Source organism: Agelaius tricolor, unplaced genomic scaffold (genome assembly GCF_023055355.1).
Source record: "Agelaius tricolor isolate 1412-34295 unplaced genomic scaffold, bAgeTri1.0.p SCAF_51, whole genome shotgun sequence".
Lineage (NCBI taxonomy): Eukaryota > Metazoa > Chordata > Aves > Passeriformes > Icteridae > Agelaius > Agelaius tricolor.
Genome location: NW_027269311.1, coordinates 2,593,632 through 2,620,427, shown reverse-complemented (window position 1 = coordinate 2,620,427; position 26,796 = coordinate 2,593,632).

Here is a 26,796-nt window from a genome sequence, read left to right as displayed (position 1 = left end):
GCCCGGGTAGACCTGTTGTCCCTGGCCAGGGTCGGGGAAGACCTGTTGTCCCGCCAGGGCGAGGACGACCTGATGTTCCGCTGGAGCGAGGTAGACCTGGTCTCCCTGAGAAGCCGGGGTAGACCTGGTGTCCAGATGAAAACGCGGTAGACCTGTTGTCTCCCCAGGACTTTGTGGCAGCGATCTGCTAGCCCTACGGAACAAGGGTAGACCTGTTGCCCCTATTGAGCTGAGGTAGACCAGTTGTCCCTACAGAGCTGGGTAGACCTGTTGTCCCCGGACGGAGCTGGGGTAGACCTGATGTCCCTACAGAGCTGGGTAGACCTCTTGTCCCTGGACGCAGCTGGGGTAGACCTGATGTCCCAGCGAAGCCAGGGTCGACCTGTTGTCCTGGCCAGGGCCGCGGTAGACCTGTTGTCCGGCCAGGGCGAGGACGACCTGATGTCCCACGGGAGAGAGCTAGACCTGGTGTCACAGAGAATCCGGGGTAGACCTGGTGTCCCGCTGGAATCGGGGTAGACCTGTTGTCTCCCCAGGACTTTGTGACAGAGATCTGCTAGCCCTACGGAACAAGGGTAGACCTGTTGCCCCTATTGAGTTGAGGTAGACCAGTTGTCCCTACAGAGCAGGGTAGACCTGTTGTCCCCGGACGGAGCTGGGGTAGACCTGATGTCCCTACAGAGCTGGGTAGACCTGTTGTCCCTGGCCGGAGCTGGGGTAGACCAGATGTCCCTACAGAGCTGGGTAGACTTGTTGTCCCCGGACGGAGCTCGGGTAGACCTGATGTCCCTACAGAGCTGGGTAGACCTGTTGTCCCTGGCCGGAGCTCGGGTAGACCTGATGTCCCAGTGAAGCCAGGGTAGACCTGTTGTCCTGCCCAGGGCCGGGGTAGACCTGTTGTCTCCGGACGGAGCTGGGGTAGACCTGATGTCCCAGCGAAGCCCGGGTAGACCTGTTGTCCCTGGCCAGGGTCGGGGAAGACCTGTTGTCCCGCCAGGGCGAGGACGACCTGATGTTCCGCTGGAGCGAGGTAGACCTGGTCTCCCTGAGAAGCCGGGGTAGACCTGGTGTCCAGATGAAAACGCGGTAGACCTGTTGTCTCCCCAGGACTTTGTGGCAGAGATCTGCTAGCCCTACGGAACAAGGGTAGACCTGTTGCCCCTATTGAGCTGAGGTAGACCAGTTGTCCCTACAGAGCTGGGTAGACCTGTTGTCCCCGGACGGAGCTGGGGTAGACCTGATGTCCCTACAGAGCTGGGTAGACCTCTTGTCCCTGGACGCAGCTGGGGTAGACCTGATGTCCCAGCGAAGCCAGGGTCGACCTGTTGTCCTGGCCAGGGCCGGGGTAGACCTGTTGTCCGGCCAGGGCGAGGACGACCTGATGTCCCACGGGAGAGAGCTAGACCTGGTGTCACAGAGAATCCGGGGTAGACCTGGTGTCCCGCTGGAATCGGGGTAGACCTGTTGTCTCCCCAGGACTTTGTGACAGAGATCTGCTAGCCCTACGGAACAAGGGTAGACCTGTTGCCCCTATTGAGTTGAGGTAGACCAGTTGTCCCTACAGAGCAGGGTAGACCTGTTGTCCCCGGACGGAGCTGGGGTAGACCTGATGTCCCCACAGAGCTGGGTAGACCTGTTGTCCCCGGACGGAGCTGGGGTAGACCTGATGTCCCTACAGAGCAGTTTAGACCTTTTGTCCCTGGCCGGAACTCGGGTAGACCCGATGCCCCTACAGAGCAGGGTAGACCTGTTGTCCCTGGCCGGAGCTGGGGTAGACCTGATGTCCCTACAGAGCTGGGTAGACCTCTTGTCCCTGGACGCAGCTGGGGTAGACCTGATGTCCCAGCGAAGCCAGGGTCGACCTGTTGTCCTGGCCAGGGCCGCGGTAGACCTGTTGTCCGGCCAGGGCGAGGACGACCTGATGTCCCACGGGAGAGAGCTAGACCTGGTGTCACAGAGAATCCGGGGTAGACCTGGTGTCCCGCTGGAATCGGGGTAGACCTGTTGTCTTTCCAGGACTTTGTGACAGAGATCTGCTAGCCCTACGGAACAAGGGTAGACCTGTTGCCCCTATTGAGCTGAGGTAGACCTGATGTCCCTACAGAGCAGGGTAGACCTGTTGTCCCCGGACGGAGCTGGGGTAGACCTGATGTCCCCACAGAGCTGGGTAGACCTGTTGTCCCCGGACGGAGCTGGGGTAGACCTGATGTCCCTACAGAGCTGGGTAGACCTGTTGTCCCTGGCCGGAGCTGGGGTAGACCTGATGTCCCTACAGAGCTGGGTAGACCTCTTGTCCCTGGACGCAGCTGGGGTAGACCTGATGTCCCAGCGAAGCCTGGGTAGACCTGTTGTCCTGGCCAGGGCCGGGGTAGACCTGTTGTCCCGCCAGGGCAGGGACGACCTGATGTCCCGCTGGGGCGAGGTAGACCTGGTCTTCCAGAGAAGCCGGGGTAGACCTGGAGTCCCGCTGGAATCGGGGTAGACCTGTTGTCTTTCCAGGACTTTGTGACAGAGATCTGCTAGCCCTACGGAACAAGGGTAGACCTGTTGCCCCTATTGAGCTGAGGTAGACCTGATGTCCCTACAGAGCTGGGTAGACCTGTTGTCCCTGGCTGGAGCTGGGGTAGACCTGATGTCCCTACAGAGCTGGGTAGACCTGTTGTCCCTGGCTGGAGCTGGGGTAGACCTGATGTCCCTACAGAGCTGGGTAGACCTGTTGTCCCCGGACAGTGCTGGGGTAGACCTGATGTCCCAGCGAAGCCTGGGTAGACCTGTTGTCCTGGCCAGGGCCGGGGTAGACCTGTTGTCCCGCCAGGGCAGGGACGACCTGATGTCCCGCTGGGGCGAGGTAGACCTGGTCTCCCAGAGAAGCCGGGGTAGACCTGGTGTCCCGCTGGAATCGGGGTAGACCTGTTGTCTCCCCAGGACTTTGTGACAGAGATCTGCTAGCCCTACGATATAAGGGTAGACCTGTTGCCCCTATTGAGTTGAGGTAGACCAGTTGTCCCTACAGAGCTGGGTAGACCTGTTGTCCCCGGACGGAGCTGGGGAAGACCTGATGTTCCAGTGAAGCGTGGGTAGACCTGTTGTCCTGCCCAGGGCCGGGGTAGACCTGTTGTCTCCGGACGGAGCTGGGGTAGACCTGATGTCCCAGCGAAGCCAGGGTAGACATGTTGTCCCTGGCCAGGGTCGGGGAAGACCTGTTGTCCCGCCAGGGCGAGGACGACCTGATGTTCCGCTGGAGCGAGGTAGACCTGGTCTCCCTGAGAAGCCGGGGTAGACCTGGTGTCCAGATGAAAACGCGGTAGACCTGTTGTCTCCCCAGGACTTGGTGACAGAGATCTGCTTGCCCTACGGAACAAATGTAGACCTGTTGCCCCTATTGAGCTGAGGTAGACCAGTTGTCCCTACAGATCAGGGTAGACCTGTTTTCCCCGGACGGAGCTGGGGTAGACCTGATGTCCCTACAGAGCTGGGTAGACCTGTTGTCCCCGGACGGAGCTCGGGGAGACCTGATGTCCCTACAGAACTGGGTAGACCTGTTGTCCCTGGCCGGAGCTCGGGTAGACCTGATGTCCCAGTGAAGCCAGGGTAGACCTGTTGTCCTGCCCAGGGCCGGGGTAGACCTGTTGTCTCCGGACGGAGCTGGGGTAGACCTGATGTCCCAGCGAAGCCCGGGTAGACCTGTTGTCCCTGGCCAGGGTCGGGGAAGACCTGTTGTCCCGCCAGGGCGAGGACGACCTGATGTTCCGCTGGAGCGAGGTAGACCTGGTCTCCCTGAGAAGCCGGGGTAGACCTGGTGTCCAGATGAAAACGCGGTAGACCTGTTGTCTCCCCAGGACTTTGTGGCAGAGATCTGCTAGCCCTACGGAACAAGGGTAGACCTGTTGCCCCTATTGAGCTGAGGTAGACCAGTTGTCCCTACAGAGCTGGGTAGACCTGTTGTCCCCGGACGGAGCTGGGGTAGACCTGATGTCCCTACAGAGCTGGGTAGACCTCTTGTCCCTGGACGCAGCTGGGGTAGACCTGATGTCCCAGCGAAGCCAGGGTCGACCTGTTGTCCTGGCCAGGGCCGGGGTAGACCTGTTGTCCGGCCAGGGCGAGGACGACCTGATGTCCCACGGGAGAGAGCTAGACCTGGTGTCACAGAGAATCCGGGGTAGACCTGGTGTCCCGCTGGAATCGGGGTAGACCTGTTGTCTCCCCAGGACTTTGTGACAGAGATCTGCTAGCCCTACGGAACAAGGGTAGACCTGTTGCCCCTATTGAGTTGAGGTAGACCAGTTGTCCCTACAGAGCAGGGTAGACCTGTTGTCCCCGGACGGAGCTGGGGTAGACCTGATGTCCCCACAGAGCTGGGTAGACCTGTTGTCCCCGGACGGAGCTGGGGTAGACCTGATGTCCCTACAGAGCAGGGTAGACCTGTTGTCCCTGGCCGGAACTCGGGTAGACCCGATGCCCCTACAGAGCAGGGTAGACCTGTTGTCCCTGGCCGGAGCTGGGGTAGACCTGATGTCCCTACAGAGCTGGGTAGACCTCTTGTCCCTGGACGCAGCTGGGGTAGACCTGATGTCCCAGCGAAGCCAGGGTCGACCTGTTGTCCTGGCCAGGGCCGCGGTAGACCTGTTGTCCGGCCAGGGCGAGGACGACCTGATGTCCCACGGGAGAGAGCTAGACCTGGTGTCACAGAGAATCCGGGGTAGACCTGGTGTCCCGCTGGAATCGGGGTAGACCTGTTGTCTTTCCAGGACTTTGTGACAGAGATCTGCTAGCCCTACGGAACAAGGGTAGACCTGTTGCCCCTATTGAGCTGAGGTAGACCTGATGTCCCTACAGAGCTGGGTAGATCTGTTGTCCCCGGACGGAGCTGGGGTAGACCTGATGTCCCCACAGAGCTGGGTAGACCTGTTGTCCCCGGACGGAGCTGGGGTAGACCTGATGTCCCTACAGAGCTGGGTAGACCTGTTGTCCCTGGCCGGAGCTGGGGTAGACCTGATGTCCCTACAGAGCTGGGTAGACCTCTTGTCCCTGGACGCAGCTGGGGTAGACCTGATGTCCCAGCGAAGCCTGGGTAGACCTGTTGTCCTGGCCAGGGCCGGGGTAGACCTGTTGTCCCGCCAGGGCAGGGACGACCTGATGTCCCGCTGGGGCGAGGTAGACCTGGTCTTCCAGAGAAGCCGGGGTAGACCTGGAGTCCCGCTGGAATCGGGGTAGACCTGTTGTCTTTCCAGGACTTTGTGACAGAGATCTGCTAGCCCTACGGAACAAGGGTAGACCTGTTGCCCCTATTGAGCTGAGGTAGACCTGATGTCCCTACAGAGCTGGGTAGACCTGTTGTCCCTGGCTGGAGCTGGGGTAGACCTGATGTCCCTACAGAGCTGGGTAGACCTGTTGTCCCCGGACAGTGCTGGGGTAGACCTGATGTCCCAGCGAAGCCTGGGTAGACCTGTTGTCCTGGCCAGGGCCGGGGTAGACCTGTTGTCCCGCCAGGGCAGGGACGACCTGATGTCCCGCTGGGGCGAGGTAGACCTGGTCTCCCAGAGAAGCCGGGGTAGACCTGGTGTCCCGCTGGAATCGGGGTAGACCTGTTGTCTCCCCAGGACTTTGTGACAGAGATCTGCTAGCCCTACGATATAAGGGTAGACCTGTTGCCCCTATTGAGTTGAGGTAGACCAGTTGTCCCTACAGAGCTGGGTAGACCTGTTGTCCCCGGACGGAGCTGGGGAAGACCTGATGTCCCAGTGAAGCGTGGGTAGACCTGTTGTCCTGCCCAGGGCCGGGGTAGACCTGTTGTCTCCGGACGGAGCTGGGGTAGACCTGATGTCCCAGCGAAGCCAGGGTAGACATGTTGTCCCTGGCCAGGGTCGGGGAAGACCTGTTGTCCCGCCAGGGCGAGGACGACCTGATGTTCCGCTGGAGCGAGGTAGACCTGGTCTCCCTGAGAAGCCGGGGTAGACCTGGTGTCCAGATGAAAACGCGGTAGACCTGTTGTCTCCCCAGGACTTTGTGGCAGCGATCTGCTAGCCCTACGGAACAAGGGTAGACCTGTTGCCCCTATTGAGCTGAGGTAGACCAGTTGTCCCTACAGAGCTGGGTAGACCTGTTGTCCCCGGACGGAGCTGGGGTAGACCTGATGTCCCTACAGAGCTGGGTAGACCTCTTGTCCCTGGACGCAGCTGGGGTAGACCTGATGTCCCAGCGAAGCCAGGGTCGACCTGTTGTCCTGGCCAGGGCCGGGGAAGACCTGTTGTCCGGCCAGGGCGAGGACGACCTGATGTCCCACGGGAGAGAGCTAGACCTGGTGTCACAGAGAATCCGGGGTAGACCTGGTGTCCCGCTGGAATCGGGGTAGACCTGTTGTGTTCCCAGGACTTTGTGACAGAGATCTGCTAGCCCTATGGAACAAGGGTAGACCTGTTGCCCCTATTGAGCTGAGGTAGACCAGTTGTCCCTACAGAGCAGGGTAGACCTGTTGTCCCTGGCCGGAGCTGGGGTAGACCTGATGTCCCTACAGAGCTGGGTAGACCTGTTGTCCCTGGCCGGAGCTGGGGTAGACCAGATGTCCCTACAGAGCTGGGTAGACTTGTTGTCCCCGGACGGAGCTCGGGTAGACCTGATGTCCCTACAGAGCTGGGTAGACCTGTTGTCCCTGGCCGGAGCTCGGGTAGACCTGATGTCCCAGTGAAGCCAGGGTAGACCTGTTGTCCTGCCCAGGGCCGGGGTAGACCTGTTGTCTCCGGACGGAGCTGGGGTAGACCTGATGTCCCAGCGAAGCCCGGGTAGACCTGTTGTCCCTGGCCAGGGTCGGGGAAGACCTGTTGTCCCGCCAGGGCGAGGACGACCTGATGTTCCGCTGGAGCGAGGTAGACCTGGTCTCCCTGAGAAGCCGGGGTAGACCTGGTGTCCAGATGAAAACGCGGTAGACCTGTTGTCTCCCCAGGACTTTGTGGCAGCGATCTGCTAGCCCTACGGAACAAGGGTAGACCTGTTGCCCCTATTGAGCTGAGGTAGACCAGTTGTCCCTACAGAGCTGGGTAGACCTGTTGTCCCCGGACGGAGCTGGGGTAGACCTGATGTCCCTACAGAGCTGGGTAGACCTCTTGTCCCTGGACGCAGCTGGGGTAGACCTGATGTCCCAGCGAAGCCAGGGTCGACCTGTTGTCCTGGCCAGGGCCGCGGTAGACCTGTTGTCCGGCCAGGGCGAGGACGACCTGATGTCCCACGGGAGAGAGCTAGACCTGGTGTCACAGAGAATCCGGGGTAGACCTGGTGTCCCGCTGGAATCGGGGTAGACCTGTTGTCTCCCCAGGACTTTGTGACAGAGATCTGCTAGCCCTACGGAACAAGGGTAGACCTGTTGCCCCTATTGAGTTGAGGTAGACCAGTTGTCCCTACAGAGCAGGGTAGACCTGTTGTCCCCGGACGGAGCTGGGGTAGACCTGATGTCCCTACAGAGCTGGGTAGACCTGTTGTCCCTGGCCGGAGCTGGGGTAGACCAGATGTCCCTACAGAGCTGGGTAGACTTGTTGTCCCCGGACGGAGCTCGGGTAGACCTGATGTCCCTACAGAGCTGGGTAGACCTGTTGTCCCTGGCCGGAGCTCGGGTAGACCTGATGTCCCAGTGAAGCCAGGGTAGACCTGTTGTCCTGCCCAGGGCCGGGGTAGACCTGTTGTCTCCGGACGGAGCTGGGGTAGACCTGATGTCCCAGCGAAGCCCGGGTAGACCTGTTGTCCCTGGCCAGGGTCGGGGAAGACCTGTTGTCCCGCCAGGGCGAGGACGACCTGATGTTCCGCTGGAGCGAGGTAGACCTGGTCTCCCTGAGAAGCCGGGGTAGACCTGGTGTCCAGATGAAAACGCGGTAGACCTGTTGTCTCCCCAGGACTTTGTGGCAGAGATCTGCTAGCCCTACGGAACAAGGGTAGACCTGTTGCCCCTATTGAGCTGAGGTAGACCAGTTGTCCCTACAGAGCTGGGTAGACCTGTTGTCCCCGGACGGAGCTGGGGTAGACCTGATGTCCCTACAGAGCTGGGTAGACCTCTTGTCCCTGGACGCAGCTGGGGTAGACCTGATGTCCCAGCGAAGCCAGGGTCGACCTGTTGTCCTGGCCAGGGCCGGGGTAGACCTGTTGTCCGGCCAGGGCGAGGACGACCTGATGTCCCACGGGAGAGAGCTAGACCTGGTGTCACAGAGAATCCGGGGTAGACCTGGTGTCCCGCTGGAATCGGGGTAGACCTGTTGTCTCCCCAGGACTTTGTGACAGAGATCTGCTAGCCCTACGGAACAAGGGTAGACCTGTTGCCCCTATTGAGTTGAGGTAGACCAGTTGTCCCTACAGAGCAGGGTAGACCTGTTGTCCCCGGACGGAGCTGGGGTAGACCTGATGTCCCCACAGAGCTGGGTAGACCTGTTGTCCCCGGACGGAGCTGGGGTAGACCTGATGTCCCTACAGAGCAGTTTAGACCTTTTGTCCCTGGCCGGAACTCGGGTAGACCCGATGCCCCTACAGAGCAGGGTAGACCTGTTGTCCCTGGCCGGAGCTGGGGTAGACCTGATGTCCCTACAGAGCTGGGTAGACCTCTTGTCCCTGGACGCAGCTGGGGTAGACCTGATGTCCCAGCGAAGCCAGGGTCGACCTGTTGTCCTGGCCAGGGGCGCGGTAGACCTGTTGTCCGGCCAGGGCGAGGACGACCTGATGTCCCACGGGAGAGAGCTAGACCTGGTGTCACAGAGAATCCGGGGTAGACCTGGTGTCCCGCTGGAATCGGGGTAGACCTGTTGTCTTTCCAGGACTTTGTGACAGAGATCTGCTAGCCCTACGGAACAAGGGTAGACCTGTTGCCCCTATTGAGCTGAGGTAGACCTGATGTCCCTACAGAGCAGGGTAGACCTGTTGTCCCCGGACGGAGCTGGGGTAGACCTGATGTCCCCACAGAGCTGGGTAGACCTGTTGTCCCCGGACGGAGCTGGGGTAGACCTGATGTCCCTACAGAGCTGGGTAGACCTGTTGTCCCTGGCCGGAGCTGGGGTAGACCTGATGTCCCTACAGAGCTGGGTAGACCTCTTGTCCCTGGACGCAGCTGGGGTAGACCTGATGTCCCAGCGAAGCCTGGGTAGACCTGTTGTCCTGGCCAGGGCCGGGGTAGACCTGTTGTCCCGCCAGGGCAGGGACGACCTGATGTCCCGCTGGGGCGAGGTAGACCTGGTCTTCCAGAGAAGCCGGGGTAGACCTGGAGTCCCGCTGGAATCGGGGTAGACCTGTTGTCTTTCCAGGACTTTGTGACAGAGATCTGCTAGCCCTACGGAACAAGGGTAGACCTGTTGCCCCTATTGAGCTGAGGTAGACCTGATGTCCCTACAGAGCTGGGTAGACCTGTTGTCCCTGGCTGGAGCTGGGGTAGACCTGATGTCCCTACAGAGCTGGGTAGACCTGTTGTCCCTGGCTGGAGCTGGGGTAGACCTGATGTCCCTACAGAGCTGGGTAGACCTGTTGTCCCCGGACAGTGCTGGGGTAGACCTGATGTCCCAGCGAAGCCTGGGTAGACCTGTTGTCCTGGCCAGGGCCGGGGTAGACCTGTTGTCCCGCCAGGGCAGGGACGACCTGATGTCCCGCTGGGGCGAGGTAGACCTGGTCTCCCAGAGAAGCCGGGGTAGACCTGGTGTCCCGCTGGAATCGGGGTAGACCTGTTGTCTCCCCAGGACTTTGTGACAGAGATCTGCTAGCCCTACGATATAAGGGTAGACCTGTTGCCCCTATTGAGTTGAGGTAGACCAGTTGTCCCTACAGAGCTGGGTAGACCTGTTGTCCCCGGACGGAGCTGGGGAAGACCTGATCACCCTACAGAGCTGGGTAGACCTGTTGTCCCTGGCCGGAGCTCGGGTAGACCTGATGTCCCAGTGAAGCGTGGGTAGACCTGTTGTCCTGCCCAGGGCCGGGGTAGACCTGTTGTCTCCGGACGGAGCTGGGGTAGACCTGATGTCCCAGCGAAGCCAGGGTAGACATGTTGTCCCTGGCCAGGGTCGGGGAAGACCTGTTGTCCCGCCAGGGCGAGGACCACCTGATGTTCCGCTGGAGCGAGGTAGACCTGGTGTCACAGAGAATCCGGGGTAGACCTGGTGTCCCGCTGGAATCGGGGTAGACCTGTTGTCTTTCCAGGACTTTGTGACAGAGATCTGCTAGCCCTACGGAACAAGGGTAGACCTGTTGCCCCTATTGAGCTGAGGTAGACCAGTTGTCCCTACAGAGCAGGGTAGACCTGTTGTCCCTGGCCGGAGCTGGGGTAGACCTGATGTCCCCACAGAGCTGGGTAGACCTGTTGTCCCCGGACGGAGCTGGGGTAGACCTGATGTCCCTACAGAGCAGGGTAGACCTTTTGTCCCTGGCCGGAACTCGGGTAGACCCGATGTCCCTACAGAGCAGGGTAGACCTGTTGTCCCTGGCCGGAGCTGGGGTAGACCTGATGCCCCTACAGAGCTGGGTAGACCTCTTGTCCCTGGACGCAGCTGGGGTAGACCTGATGTCCCAGTGAAGCCAGGGTAGACCTGTTGTCCTGCCCAGGGCCGGGGTAGACCTGTTGTCTCCGGACGGAGCTGGGGTAGACCTGATGTCCCAGCGAAGCCTGGGTAGACCTGTTGTCCTGGCCAGGGCCGGGGTAGACCTGTTGTCCCGCCAGGGCAGGGACGACCTGATGTGTCGCTGGGGCGACGTAGACCTGGTCACCCAGAGAAGCCGGGGTAGACCTGGTGTCCCGCTGGAATCGGGGTAGACCTGTTGTCTCCCCAGGATTTTGTGACAGAGATCTGCTAGCCCTACGATATAAGGGTAGACCTGTTGTCCCTATTGAGATGAGGTAGACCAGTTGTCCCTACAGAGCAGGGTAGACCTGTTGTCCCCGGACGGAGCTGGTGTAGACCTGATGTCCCCACAGAGCTGGGTAGACCTGTTGTCCCCGGACGGAGCTGGGGTAGACCTGATGTCCCTACAGAGCTGGGTCGACCTGTTGTCCCTTGCCGGAGCTTGGGTAGACCTGATGTCCCTACAGAGCTGGGTAGACCTCTTGTCCCTGGACGCAGCTGGGGTAGACCTGATGTCCCAGCGAAGCCAGGGTCGACCTGTTGTCCTGGCCAGGGCCGGGGTAGACCTGTTGTCCCGCCAGGGCAGGGACGACCTGATGTCCCGCTGGGGCGAGGTAGACCTGGTCTCCCAGAGAAGCCAGGGTAGACCTGGAGTCCCGCTGGAATCGGGGTAGACCTGTTGTCTTTCCAGGACTTTGTGACAGAGATCTGCTAGCCCTACGGAACAAGGGTAGACCTGTTGCCCCTATTGAGCTGAGGTAGACCTGATGTCCCTACAGAGCTGGGTAGACCTGTTGTCCCTGGCTGGAGCTGGGGTAGACCTGATGTCCCTACAGAGCTGGGTAGACCTCTTGTCCCTGGACGCAGCTGGGGTAGACCTGATGTCCCAGCGAAGCCTGGGTAGACCTGTTGTCCTGGCCAGGGCCGGGGTAGACCTGTTGTCCCGCCAGGGCAGGGACGACCTGATGTCCCGCTGGGGCGAGGTAGACCTGGTCTCCCAGAGAAGCCGGGGTAGACCTGGTGTCCCGCTGGAATCGGGGTAGACCTGTTGTCTTTCCAGGACTTTGTGACAGAGATCTGCTAGCCCTACGGAACAAGGGTAGACCTGTTGCCCCTGTTGAGCTGAGGTAGACCAGTTGTCCCTACAGAGCAGGGTAGACCTGTTGTCCCTGGCTGGAGCTGGGGTAGACCTGATGTCCCTACAGAGCTGGGTAGACCTGTTGTCCCCGGACAGTGCTGGGGTAGACCTGATGTCCCAGCGAAGCCTGGGTAGACATGTTGTCCCTGGCCAGGGTCGGGGAAGACCTGTTGTCCCGCCAGGGCGAGGACGACCTGATGTTCCTCTGGAGCGAGGTAGACCTGGTCTCCCTGAGAAGCCGGGGTAGACCTGGTGTCTAGCTGAAAACGCGGTAGACCTGTTGTCTCCCCAGGACTTGGTGACAGAGATCTGCTAGCCCTACGGAACAAGGGTAGACCTGTTGCCCCTATTGACCTGAGGTAGACCTGATGTCCCTACAGAGCTGGGTAGACCTGTTGTCCCCGGATGGAGGTGGGGTAGACCTGATGTCCCTACAGAGCTGGGTAGACCTGTTGTCCCCGGACAGTGCTGGGGTAGACCTGATGTCCCAGCGAAGCCTGGGTAGACCTGTTGTCCTGGCCAGGGCCGGGGTAGACCTGTTGTCCCGCCAGGGCAGGGACGACCTGATGTCCCGCTGGGGCGAGGTAGACCTGGTCTCCCAGAGAAGCCGGGGTAGACCTGGTGTCCCGCTGGAATCGGGGTAGACCTGTTGTCTCCCCAGGACTTTGTGACAGAGATCTGCTAGCCCTACGATATAAGGGTAGACCTGTTGCCCCTATTGAGTTGAGGTAGACCAGTTGTCCCTACAGAGCTGGGTAGACCTGTTGTCCCCGGACGGAGCTGGGGAAGACCTGATGTTCCAGTGAAGCGTGGGTAGACCTGTTGTCCTGCCCAGGGCCGGGGTAGACCTGTTGTCCCCGGACGGAGCTGGGGTAGACCTGATGTCCCTACAGAGCTGGGTAGACCTCTTGTCCCTGGACGCAGCTGGGGTAGACCTGATGTCCCAGCGAAGCCAGGGTCGACCTGTTGTCCTGGCCAGGGCCGGGGTAGACCTGTTGTCCGGCCAGGGCGAGGACGACCTGATGTCCCACGGGAGAGAGCTAGACCTGGTGTCACAGAGAATCCGGGGTAGACCTGGTGTCCCGCTGGAATCGGGGTAGACCTGTTGTCTCCCCAGGACTTTGTGACAGAGATCTGCTAGCCCTACGGAACAAGGGTAGACCTGTTGCCCCTATTGAGTTGAGGTAGACCAGTTGTCCCTACAGAGCAGGGTAGACCTGTTGTCCCCGGACGGAGCTGGGGTAGACCTGATGTCCCCACAGAGCTGGGTAGACCTGTTGTCCCCGGACGGAGCTGGGGTAGACCTGATGTCCCTACAGAGCAGGGTAGACCTGTTGTCCCTGGCCGGAACTCGGGTAGACCCGATGCCCCTACAGAGCAGGGTAGACCTGTTGTCCCTGGCCGGAGCTGGGGTAGACCTGATGTCCCTACAGAGCTGGGTAGACCTCTTGTCCCTGGACGCAGCTGGGGTAGACCTGATGTCCCAGCGAAGCCAGGGTCGACCTGTTGTCCTGGCCAGGGCCGCGGTAGACCTGTTGTCCGGCCAGGGCGAGGACGACCTGATGTCCCACGGGAGAGAGCTAGACCTGGTGTCACAGAGAATCCGGGGTAGACCTGGTGTCCCGCTGGAATCGGGGTAGACCTGTTGTCTTTCCAGGACTTTGTGACAGAGATCTGCTAGCCCTACGGAACAAGGGTAGACCTGTTGCCCCTATTGAGCTGAGGTAGACCTGATGTCCCTACAGAGCAGGGTAGACCTGTTGTCCCCGGACGGAGCTGGGGTAGACCTGATGTCCCCACAGAGCTGGGTAGACCTGTTGTCCCCGGACGGAGCTGGGGTAGACCTGATGTCCCTAGAGAGCTGGGTAGACCTGTTGTCCCTGGCCGGAGCTGGGGTAGACCTGATGTCCCTACAGAGCTGGGTAGACCTCTTGTCCCTGGACGCAGCTGGGGTAGACCTGATGTCCCAGCGAAGCCTGGGTAGACCTGTTGTCCTGGCCAGGGCCGGGGTAGACCTGTTGTCCCGCCAGGGCAGGGACGACCTGATGTCCCGCTGGGGCGAGGTAGACCTGGTCTTCCAGAGAAGCCGGGGTAGACCTGGAGTCCCGCTGGAATCGGGGTAGACCTGTTGTCTTTCCAGGACTTTGTGACAGAGATCTGCTAGCCCTACGGAACAAGGGTAGACCTGTTGCCCCTATTGAGCTGAGGTAGACCTGATGTCCCTACAGAGCTGGGTAGACCTGTTGTCCCTGGCTGGAGCTGGGGTAGACCTGATGTCCCTACAGAGCTGGGTAGACCTGTTGTCCCCGGACAGTGCTGGGGTAGACCTGATGTCCCAGCGAAGCCTGGGTAGACCTGTTGTCCTGGCCAGGGCCGGGGTAGACCTGTTGTCCCGCCAGGGCAGGGACGACCTGATGTCCCGCTGGGGCGAGGTAGACCTGGTCTCCCAGAGAAGCCGGGGTAGACCTGGTGTCCCGCTGGAATCGGGGTAGACCTGTTGTCTCCCCAGGACTTTGTGACAGAGATCTGCTAGCCCTACGATATAAGGGTAGACCTGTTGCCCCTATTGAGTTGAGGTAGACCAGTTGTCCCTACAGAGCAGGGTAGACCTGTTGTCCCCGGACGGAGCTGGGGAAGACCTGATGTCCCAGTGAAGCGTGGGTAGACCTGTTGTCCTGCCCAGGGCCGGGGTAGACCTGTTGTCTCCGGACGGAGCTGGGGTAGACCTGATGTCCCAGCGAAGCCAGGGTAGACATGTTGTCCCTGGCCAGGGTCGGGGAAGACCTGTTGTCCCGCCAGGGCGAGGACGACCTGATGTTCCGCTGGAGCGAGGTAGACCTGGTCTCCCTGAGAAGCCGGGGTAGACCTGGTGTCCAGATGAAAACGCGGTAGACCTGTTGTCTCCCCAGGACTTTGTGGCAGCGATCTGCTAGCCCTACGGAACAAGGGTAGACCTGTTGCCCCTATTGAGCTGAGGTAGACCAGTTGTCCCTACAGAGCTGGGTAGACCTGTTGTCCCCGGACGGAGCTGGGGTAGACCTGATGTCCCTACAGAGCTGGGTAGACCTCTTGTCCCTGGACGCAGCTGGGGTAGACCTGATGTCCCAGCGAAGCCAGGGTCGACCTGTTGTCCTGGCCAGGGCCGGGGAAGACCTGTTGTCCGGCCAGGGCGAGGACGACCTGATGTCCCACGGGAGAGAGCTAGACCTGGTGTCACAGAGAATCCGGGGTAGACCTGGTGTCCCGCTGGAATCGGGGTAGACCTGTTGTGTTCCCAGGACTTTGTGACAGAGATCTGCTAGCCCTATGGAACAAGGGTAGACCTGTTGCCCCTATTGAGCTGAGGTAGACCAGTTGTCCCTACAGAGCAGGGTAGACCTGTTGTCCCTGGCCGGAGCTGGGGTAGACCTGATGTCCCTACAGAGCTGGGTAGACCTGTTGTCCCTGGCCGGAGCTGGGGTAGACCAGATGTCCCTACAGAGCTGGGTAGACTTGTTGTCCCCGGACGGAGCTCGGGTAGACCTGATGTCCCTACAGAGCTGGGTAGACCTGTTGTCCCTGGCCGGAGCTCGGGTAGACCTGATGTCCCAGTGAAGCCAGGGTAGACCTGTTGTCCTGCCCAGGGCCGGGGTAGACCTGTTGTCTCCGGACGGAGCTGGGGTAGACCTGATGTCCCAGCGAAGCCCGGGTAGACCTGTTGTCCCTGGCCAGGGTCGGGGAAGACCTGTTGTCCCGCCAGGGCGAGGACGACCTGATGTTCCGCTGGAGCGAGGTAGACCTGGTCTCCCTGAGAAGCCGGGGTAGACCTGGTGTCCAGATGAAAACGCGGTAGACCTGTTGTCTCCCCAGGACTTTGTGGCAGCGATCTGCTAGCCCTACGGAACAAGGGTAGACCTGTTGCCCCTATTGAGCTGAGGTAGACCAGTTGTCCCTACAGAGCTGGGTAGACCTGTTGTCCCCGGACGGAGCTGGGGTAGACCTGATGTCCCTACAGAGCTGGGTAGACCTCTTGTCCCTGGACGCAGCTGGGGTAGACCTGATGTCCCAGCGAAGCCAGGGTCGACCTGTTGTCCTGGCCAGGGCCGCGGTAGACCTGTTGTCCGGCCAGGGCGAGGACGACCTGATGTCCCACGGGAGAGAGCTAGACCTGGTGTCACAGAGAATCCGGGGTAGACCTGGTGTCCCGCTGGAATCGGGGTAGACCTGTTGTCTCCCCAGGACTTTGTGACAGAGATCTGCTAGCCCTACGGAACAAGGGTAGACCTGTTGCCCCTATTGAGTTGAGGTAGACCAGTTGTCCCTACAGAGCAGGGTAGACCTGTTGTCCCCGGACGGAGCTGGGGTAGACCTGATGTCCCTACAGAGCTGGGTAGACCTGTTGTCCCTGGCCGGAGCTGGGGTAGACCAGATGTCCCTACAGAGCTGGGTAGACTTGTTGTCCCCGGACGGAGCTCGGGTAGACCTGATGTCCCTACAGAGCTGGGTAGACCTGTTGTCCCTGGCCGGAGCTCGGGTAGACCTGATGTCCCAGTGAAGCCAGGGTAGACCTGTTGTCCTGCCCAGGGCCGGGGTAGACCTGTTGTCTCCGGACGGAGCTGGGGTAGACCTGATGTCCCAGCGAAGCCCGGGTAGACCTGTTGTCCCTGGCCAGGGTCGGGGAAGACCTGTTGTCCCGCCAGGGCGAGGACGACCTGATGTTCCGCTGGAGCGAGGTAGACCTGGTCTCCCTGAGAAGCCGGGGTAGACCTGGTGTCCAGATGAAAACGCGGTAGACCTGTTGTCTCCCCAGGACTTTGTGGCAGAGATCTGCTAGCCCTACGGAACAAGGGTAGACCTGTTGCCCCTATTGAGCTGAGGTAGACCAGTTGTCCCTACAGAGCTGGGTAGACCTGTTGTCCCCGGACGGAGCTGGGGTAGACCTGATGTCCCTACAGAGCTGGGTAGACCTCTTGTCCCTGGACGCAGCTGGGGTAGACCTGATGTCCCAGCGAAGCCAGGGTCGACCTGTTGTCCTGGCCAGGGCCGGGGTAGACCTGTTGTCCGGCCAGGGCGAGGACGACCTGATGTCCCACGGGAGAGAGCTAGACCTGGTGTCACAGAGAATCCGGGGTAGACCTGGTGTCCCGCTGGAATCGGGGTAGACCTGTTGTCTCCCCAGGACTTTGTGACAGAGATCTGCTAGCCCTACGGAACAAGGGTAGACCTGTTGCCCCTATTGAGTTGAGGTAGACCAGTTGTCCCTACAGAGCAGGGTAGACCTGTTGTCCCCGGACGGAGCTGGGGTAGACCTGATGTCCCCACAGAGCTGGGTAGACCTGTTGTCCCCGGACGGAGCTGGGGTAGACCTGATGTCCCTACAGAGCAGTTTAGACCTTTTGTCCCTGGCCGGAACTCGGGTAGACCCGATGCCCCTACAGAGCAGGGTAGACCTGTTGTCCCTGGCCGGAGCTGGGGTAGACCTGATGTCCCTACAGAGCTGGGTAGACCTCTTGTCCCTGGACGCAGCTGGGGTAGACCTGATGTCCCAGCGAAGCCAGGGTCGACCTGTTGTCCTGGCCAGGGGCGCGGTAGACCTGTTGTCCGGCCAGGGCGAGGACGACCTGATGTCCCACGGGAGAGAGCTAGACCTGGTGTCACAGAGAATCCGGGGTAGACCTGGTGTCCCGCTGGAATCGGGGTAGACCTGTTGTCTTTCCAGGACTTTGTGACAGAGATCTGCTAGCCCTACGGAACAAGGGTAGACCTGTTGCCCCTATTGAGCTGAGGTAGACCTGATGTCCCTACAGAGCAGGGTAGACCTGTTGTCCCCGGACGGAGCTGGGGTAGACCTGATGTCCCCACAGAGCTGGGTAGACCTGTTGTCCCCGGACGGAGCTGGGGTAGACCTGATGTCCCTACAGAGCTGGGTAGACCTGTTGTCCCTGGCCGGAGCTGGGGTAGACCTGATGTCCCTACAGAGCTGGGTAGACCTCTTGTCCCTGGACGCAGCTGGGGTAGACCTGATGTCCCAGCGAAGCCTGGGTAGACCTGTTGTCCTGGCCAGGGCCGGGGTAGACCTGTTGTCCCGCCAGGGCAGGGACGACCTGATGTCCCGCTGGGGCGAGGTAGACCTGGTCTTCCAGAGAAGCCGGGGTAGACCTGGAGTCCCGCTGGAATCGGGGTAGACCTGTTGTCTTTCCAGGACTTTGTGACAGAGATCTGCTAGCCCTACGGAACAAGGGTAGACCTGTTGCCCCTATTGAGCTGAGGTAGACCTGATGTCCCTACAGAGCTGGGTAGACCTGTTGTCCCTGGCTGGAGCTGGGGTAGACCTGATGTCCCTACAGAGCTGGGTAGACCTGTTGTCCCTGGCTGGAGCTGGGGTAGACCTGATGTCCCTACAGAGCTGGGTAGACCTGTTGTCCCCGGACAGTGCTGGGGTAGACCTGATGTCCCAGCGAAGCCTGGGTAGACCTGTTGTCCTGGCCAGGGCCGGGGTAGACCTGTTGTCCCGCCAGGGCAGGGACGACCTGATGTCCCGCTGGGGCGAGGTAGACCTGGTCTCCCAGAGAAGCCGGGGTAGACCTGGTGTCCCGCTGGAATCGGGGTAGACCTGTTGTCTCCCCAGGACTTTGTGACAGAGATCTGCTAGCCCTACGATATAAGGGTAGACCTGTTGCCCCTATTGAGTTGAGGTAGACCAGTTGTCCCTACAGAGCTGGGTAGACCTGTTGTCCCCGGACGGAGCTGGGGAAGACCTGATCACCCTACAGAGCAGGGTAGACCTGTTGTCCCTGGCCGGAGCTCGGGTAGACCTGATGTCCCAGTGAAGCGTGGGTAGACCTGTTGTCCTGCCCAGGGCCGGGGTAGACCTGTTGTCTCCGGACGGAGCTGGGGTAGACCTGATGTCCCAGCGAAGCCAGGGTAGACATGTTGTCCCTGGCCAGGGTCGGGGAAGACCTGTTGTCCCGCCAGGGCGAGGACCACCTGATGTTCCGCTGGAGCGAGGTAGACCTGGTGTCACAGAGAATCCGGGGTAGACCTGGTGTCCCGCTGGAATCGGGGTAGACCTGTTGTCTTTCCAGGACTTTGTGACAGAGATCTGCTAGCCCTACGGAACAAGGGTAGACCTGTTGCCCCTATTGAGCTGAGGTAGACCAGTTGTCCCTACAGAGCAGGGTAGACCTGTTGTCCCTGGCCGGAGCTGGGGTAGACCTGATGTCCCCACAGAGCTGGGTAGACCTGTTGTCCCCGGACGGAGCTGGGGTAGACCTGATGTCCCTACAGAGCAGGGTAGACCTTTTGTCCCTGGCCGGAACTCGGGTAGACCCGATGTCCCTACAGAGCAGGGTAGACCTGTTGTCCCTGGCCGGAGCTGGGGTAGACCTGATGCCCCTACAGAGCTGGGTAGACCTCTTGTCCCTGGACGCAGCTGGGGTAGACCTGATGTCCCAGTGAAGCCAGGGTAGACCTGTTGTCCTGCCCAGGGCCGGGGTAGACCTGTTGTCTCCGGACGGAGCTGGGGTAGACCTGATGTCCCAGCGAAGCCTGGGTAGACCTGTTTTCCTGGCCAGGGCCGGGGTAGACCTGTTGTCCCGCCAGGGCAGGGACGACCTGATGTGTCGCTGGGGCGACGTAGACCTGGTCTCCCAGAGAAGCCGGGGTAGACCTGGTGTCCCGCTGGAATCGGGGTAGACCTGTTGTCTCCCCAGGATTTTGTGACAGAGATCTGCTAGCCCTACGATATAAGGGTAGACCTGTTGTCCCTATTGAGATGAGGTAGACCAGTTGTCCCTACAGAGCAGGGTAGACCTGTTGTCCCCGGACGGAGCTGGTGTAGACCTGATGTCCCCACAGAGCTGGGTAGACCTGTTGTCCCCGGACGGAGCTGGGGTAGACCTGATGTCCCTACAGAGCTGGGTCGACCTGTTGTCCCTTGCCGGAGCTTGGGTAGACCTGATGTCCCTACAGAGCTGGGTAGACCTCTTGTCCCTGGACGCAGCTGGGGTAGACCTGATGTCCCAGCGAAGCCAGGGTCGACCTGTTGTCCTGGCCAGGGCCGGGGTAGACCTGTTGTCCCGCCAGGGCAGGGACGACCTGATGTCCCGCTGGGGCGAGGTAGACCTGGTCTCCCAGAGAAGCCAGGGTAGACCTGGAGTCCCGCTGGAATCGGGGTAGACCTGTTGTCTTTCCAGGACTTTGTGACAGAGATCTGCTAGCCCTACGGAACAAGGGTAGACCTGTTGCCCCTATTGAGCTGAGGTAGACCTGATGTCCCTACAGAGCTGGGTAGACCTGTTGTCCCTGGCTGGAGCTGGGGTAGACCTGATGTCCCTACAGAGCTGGGTAGACCTGTTGTCCCTGGCTGGAGCTGGGGTAGACCTGATGTCCCAGCGAAGCCTGGGTAGACCTGTTGTCCTGGCCAGGGCCGGGGTAGACCTGTTGTCCCGCCAGGGCAGGGACGACCTGATGTCCCGCTGGGGCGAGGTAGACCTGGTCTCCCAGAGAAGCCGGGGTAGACCTGGTGTCCCGCTGGAATCGGGGTAGACCTGTTGTCTTTCCAGGACTTTGTGACAGAGATCTGCTAGCCCTACGGAACAAGGGTAGACCTGTTGCCCCTATTGAGCTGAGGTAGACCAGTTGTCCCTACAGAGCAGGGTAGACCTGTTGTCCCTGGCTGGAGCTGGGGTAGACCTGATGTCCCTACAGAGCTGGGTAGACCTGTTGTCCCCGGACAGTGCTGGGGTAGACCTGATGTCCCAGCGAAGCCTGGGTAGACATGTTGTCCCTGGCCAGGGTCGGGGAAGACCTGTTGTCCCGCCAGGGCGAGGACGACCTGATGTTCCTCTGGAGCGAGGTAGACCTGGTCTCCCTGAGAAGCCGGGGTAGACCTGGTGTCTAGCTGAAAACGCGGTAGACCTGTTGTCTCCCCAGGACTTGGTGACAGAGATCTGCTAGCCCTACGGAACAAGGGTAGACCTGTTGCCCCTATTGACCTGAGGTAGACCTGATGTCCCTACAGAGCTGGGTAGACCTGTTGTCCCCGGATGGAGGTGGGGTAGACCTGATGTCCCTACAGAGCTGGGTAGACCTGTTGTCCCCGGACAGTGCTGGGGTAGACCTGATGTCCCAGCGAAGCCTGGGTAGACCTGTTGTCCTGGCCAGGGCCGGGGTAGACCTGTTGTCCCGCCAGGGCAGGGACGACCTGATGTCCCGCTGGGGCGAGGTAGACCTGGTCTCCCAGAGAAGCCGGGGTAGACCTGGTGTCCCGCTGGAATCGGGGTAGACCTGTTGTCTCCCCAGGACTTTGTGACAGAGATCTGCTAGCCCTACGATATAAGGGTAGACCTGTTGCCCCTATTGAGTTGAGGTAGACCAGTTGTCCCTACAGAGCTGGGTAGACCTGTTGTCCCCGGACGGAGCTGGGGAAGACCTGATGTTCCAGTGAAGCGTGGGTAGACCTGTTGTCCTGCCCAGGGCCGGGGTAGACCTGTTGTCTCCGGACGGAGCTGGGGTAGACCTGATGTCCCAGCGAAGCCAGGGTAGACATGTTGTCCCTGGCCAGGGTCGGGGAAGACCTGTTGTCCCGCCAGGGCGAGGACGACCTGATGTTCCGCTGGAGCGAGGTAGACCTGGTCTCCCTGAGAAGCCGGGGTAGACCTGGTGTCCAGATGAAAACGCGGTAGACCTGTTGTCTCCCCAGGACTTGGTGACAGAGATCTGCTTGCCCTACGGAACAAATGTAGACCTGTTGCCCCTATTGAGCTGAGGTAGACCAGTTGTCCCTACAGATCAGGGTAGACCTGTTTTCCCCGGACGGAGCTGGGGTAGACCTGATGTCCCTACAGAGCTGGGTAGACCTCTTGTCCCTGGACGCAGCTGGGGTAGACCTGATGTCCCAGCGAAGCCAGGGTCGACCTGTTGTCCTGGCCAGGGCCGGGGTAGACCTGTTGTCCGGCCAGGGCGAGGACGACCTGATGTCCCACGGGAGAGAGCTAGACCTGGTGTCACAGAGAATCCGGGGTAGACCTGGTGTCCCGCTGGAATCGGGGTAGACCTGTTGTCTCCCCAGGACTTTGTGACAGAGATCTGCTAGCCCTACGGAACAAGGGTAGACCTGTTGCCCCTATTGAGTTGAGGTAGACCAGTTGTCCCTACAGAGCAGGGTAGACCTGTTGTCCCCGGACGGAGCTGGGGTAGACCTGATGTCCCCACAGAGCTGGGTAGACCTGTTGTCCCCGGACGGAGCTGGGGTAGACCTGATGTCCCTACAGAGCAGGGTAGACCTGTTGTCCCTGGCCGGAAGTCGGGTAGACCCGATGCCCCTACAGAGCAGGGTAGACCTGTTGTCCCTGGCCGGAGCTGGGGTAGACCTGATGTCCCTACAGAGCTGGGTAGACCTCTTGTCCCTGGACGCAGCTGGGGTAGACCTGATGTCCCAGCGAAGCCAGGGTCGACCTGTTGTCCTGGCCAGGGCCGCGGTAGACCTGTTGTCCGGCCAGGGCGAGGACGACCTGATGTCCCACGGGAGAGAGCTAGACCTGGTGTCACAGAGAATCCGGGGTAGACCTGGTGTCCCGCTGGAATCGGGGTAGACCTGTTGTCTTTCCAGGACTTTGTGACAGAGATCTGCTAGCCCTACGGAACAAGGGTAGACCTGTTGCCCCTATTGAGCTGAGGTAGACCTGATGTCCCTACAGAGCTGGGTAGATCTGTTGTCCCCGGACGGAGCTGGGGTAGACCTGATGTCCCCACAGAGCTGGGTAGACCTGTTGTCCCCGGACGGAGCTGGGGTAGACCTGATGTCCCTACAGAGCTGGGTAGACCTGTTGTCCCTGGCCGGAGCTGGGGTAGACCAGATGTCCCTACAGAGCTGGGTAGACTTGTTGTCCCCGGACGGAGCTCGGGTAGACCTGATGTCCCTACAGAGCTGGGTAGACCTGTTGTCCCTGGCCGGAGCTCGGGTAGACCTGATGTCCCAGTGAAGCCAGGGTAGACCTGTTGTCCTGCCCAGGGCCGGGGTAGACCTGTTGTCTCCGGACGGAGCTGGGGTAGACCTGATGTCCCAGCGAAGCCCGGGTAGACCTGTTGTCCCTGGCCAGGGTCGGGGAAGACCTGTTGTCCCGCCAGGGCGAGGACGACCTGATGTTCCGCTGGAGCGAGGTAGACCTGGTCTCCCTGAGAAGCCGGGGTAGACCTGGTGTCCAGATGAAAAGGCGGTAGACCTGTTGTCTCCCCAGGACTTTGTGGCAGCGATCTGCTAGCCCTACGGAACAAGGGTAGACCTGTTGCCCCTATTGAGCTGAGGTAGACCAGTTGTCCCTACAGAGCTGGGTAGACCTGTTGTCCCCGGACGGAGCTGGGGTAGACCTGATGTCCCTACAGAGCTGGGTAGACCTCTTGTCCCTGGACGCAGCTGGGGTAGACCTGATGTCCCAGCGAAGCCAGGGTCGACCTGTTGTCCTGGCCAGGGCCGCGGTAGACCTGTTGTCCGGCCAGGGCGAGGACGACCTGATGTCCCACGGGAGAGAGCTAGACCTGGTGTCACAGAGAATCCGGGGTAGACCTGGTGTCCCGCTGGAATCGGGGTAGACCTGTTGTCTCCCCAGGACTTTGTGACAGAGATCTGCTAGCCCTACGGAACAAGGGTAGACCTGTTGCCCCTATTGAGTTGAGGTAGACCAGTTGTCCCTACAGAGCAGGGTAGACCTGTTGTCCCCGGACGGAGCTGGGGTAGACCTGATGTCCCTACAGAGCTGGGTAGACCTGTTGTCCCTGGCCGGAGCTGGGGTAGACCAGATGTCCCTACAGAGCTGGGTAGACTTGTTGTCCCCGGACGGAGCTCGGGTAGACCTGATGTCCCTACAGAGCTGGGTAGACCTGTTGTCCCTGGCCGGAGCTCGGGTAGACCTGATGTCCCAGTGAAGCCAGGGTAGACCTGTTGTCCTGCCCAGGGCCGGGGTAGACCTGTTGTCTCCGGACGGAGCTGGGGTAGACCTGATGTCCCAGCGAAGCCCGGGTAGACCTGTTGTCCCTGGCCAGGGTCGGGGAAGACCTGTTGTCCCGCCAGGGCGAGGACGACCTGATGTTCCGCTGGAGCGAGGTAGACCTGGTCTCCCTGAGAAGCCGGGGTAGACCTGGTGTCCAGATGAAAACGCGGTAGACCTGTTGTCTCCCCAGGACTTTGTGGCAGAGATCTGCTAGCCCTACGGAACAAGGGTAGACCTGTTGCCCCTATTGAGCTGAGGTAGACCAGTTGTCCCTACAGAGCTGGGTAGACCTGTTGTCCCCGGACGGAGCTGGGGTAGACCTGATGTCCCTACAGAGCTGGGTAGACCTCTTGTCCCTGGACGCAGCTGGGGTAGACCTGATGTCCCAGCGAAGCCAGGGTCGACCTGTTGTCCTGGCCAGGGCCGGGGTAGACCTGTTGTCCGGCCAGGGCGAGGACGACCTGATGTCCCATGGGAGAGAGCTAGACCTGGTGTCACAGAGAATCCGGGGTAGACCTGGTGTCCCGCTGGAATCGGGGTAGACCTGTTGTCTCCCCAGGACTTTGTGACAGAGATCTGCTAGCCCTACGGAACAAGGGTAGACCTGTTGCCCCTATTGAGTTGAGGTAGACCAGTTGTCCCTACAGAGCAGGGTAGACCTGTTGTCCCCGGACGGAGCTGGGGTAGACCTGATGTCCCCACAGAGCTGGGTAGACCTGTTGTCCCCGGACGGAGCTGGGGTAGACCTGATGTCCCTACAGAGCAGTTTAGACCTTTTGTCCCTGGCCGGAACTCGGGTAGACCCGATGCCCCTACAGAGCAGGGTAGACCTGTTGTCCCTGGCCGGAGCTGGGGTAGACCTGATGTCCCTACAGAGCTGGGTAGACCTCTTGTCCCTGGACGCAGCTGGGGTAGACCTGATGTCCCAGCGAAGCCAGGGTCGACCTGTTGTCCTGGCCAGGGGCGCGGTAGACCTGTTGTCCGGCCAGGGCGAGGACGACCTGATGTCCCACGGGAGAGAGCTAGACCTGGTGTCACAGAGAATCCGGGGTAGACCTGGTGTCCCGCTGGAATCGGGGTAGACCTGTTGTCTTTCCAGGACTTTGTGACAGAGATCTGCTAGCCCTACGGAACAAGGGTAGACCTGTTGCCCCTATTGAGCTGAGGTAGACCTGATGTCCCTACAGAGCAGGGTAGACCTGTTGTCCCCGGACGGAGCTGGGGTAGACCTGATGTCCCCACAGAGCTGGGTAGACCTGTTGTCCCCGGACGGAGCTGGGGTAGACCTGATGTCCCTACAGAGCTGGGTAGACCTGTTGTCCCTGGCCGGAGCTGGGGTAGACCTGATGTCCCTACAGAGCTGGGTAGACCTCTTGTCCCTGGACGCAGCTGGGGTAGACCTGATGTCCCAGCGAAGCCTGGGTAGACCTGTTGTCCTGGCCAGGGCCGGGGTAGACCTGTTGTCCCGCCAGGGCAGGGACGACCTGATGTCCCGCTGGGGCGAGGTAGACCTGGTCTTCCAGAGAAGCCGGGGTAGACCTGGAGTCCCGCTGGAATCGGGGTAGACCTGTTGTCTTTCCAGGACTTTGTGACAGAGATCTGCTAGCCCTACGGAACAAGGGTAGACCTGTTGCCCCTATTGAGCTGAGGTAGACCTGATGTCCCTACAGAGCTGGGTAGACCTGTTGTCCCTGGCTGGAGCTGGGGTAGACCTGATGTCCCTACAGAGCTGGGTAGACCTGTTGTCCCTGGCTGGAGCTGGGGTAGACCTGATGTCCCTACAGAGCTGGGTAGACCTGTTGTCCCCGGACAGTGCTGGGGTAGACCTGATGTCCCAGCGAAGCCTGGGTAGACCTGTTGTCCTGGCCAGGGCCGGGGTAGACCTGTTGTCCCGCCAGGGCAGGGACGACCTGATGTCCCGCTGGGGCGAGGTAGACCTGGTCTCCCAGAGAAGCCGGGGTAGACCTGGTGTCCCGCTGGAATCGGGGTAGACCTGTTGTCTCCCCAGGACTTTGTGACAGAGATCTGCTAGCCCTACGATATAAGGGTAGACCTGTTGCCCCTATTGAGTTGAGGTAGACCAGTTGTCCCTACAGAGCTGGGTAGACCTGTTGTCCCCGGACGGAGCTGGGGAAGACCTGATCACCCTACAGAGCAGGGTAGACCTGTTGTCCCTGGCCGGAGCTCGGGTAGACCTGATGTCCCAGTGAAGCGTGGGTAGACCTGTTGTCCTGCCCAGGGCCGGGGTAGACCTGTTGTCTCCGGACGGAGCTGGGGTAGACCTGATGTCCCAGCGAAGCCAGGGTAGACATGTTGTCCCTGGCCAGGGTCGGGGAAGACCTGTTGTCCCGCCAGGGCGAGGACCACCTGATGTTCCGCTGGAGCGAGGTAGACCTGGTGTCACAGAGAATCCGGGGTAGACCTGGTGTCCCGCTGGAATCGGGGTAGACCTGTTGTCTTTCCAGGACTTTGTGACAGAGATCTGCTAGCCCTACGGAACAAGGGTAGACCTGTTGCCCCTATTGAGCTGAGGTAGACCAGTTGTCCCTACAGAGCAGGGTAGACCTGTTGTCCCTGGCCGGAGCTGGGGTAGACCTGATGTCCCCACAGAGCTGGGTAGACCTGTTGTCCCCGGACGGAGCTGGGGTAGACCTGATGTCCCTACAGAGCAGGGTAGACCTTTTGTCCCTGGCCGGAACTCGGGTAGACCCGATGTCCCTACAGAGCAGGGTAGACCTGTTGTCCCTGGCCGGAGCTGGGGTAGACCTGATGCCCCTACAGAGCTGGGTAGACCTCTTGTCCCTGGACGCAGCTGGGGTAGACCTGATGTCCCAGTGAAGCCAGGGTAGACCTGTTGTCCTGCCCAGGGCCGGGGTAGACCTGTTGTCTCCGGACGGAGCTGGGGTAGACCTGATGTCCCAGCGAAGCCTGGGTAGACCTGTTTTCCTGGCCAGGGCCGGGGTAGACCTGTTGTCCCGCCAGGGCAGGGACGACCTGATGTGTCGCTGGGGCGACGTAGACCTGGTCTCCCAGAGAAGCCGGGGTAGACCTGGTGTCCCGCTGGAATCGGGGTAGACCTGTTGTCTCCCCAGGATTTTGTGACAGAGATCTGCTA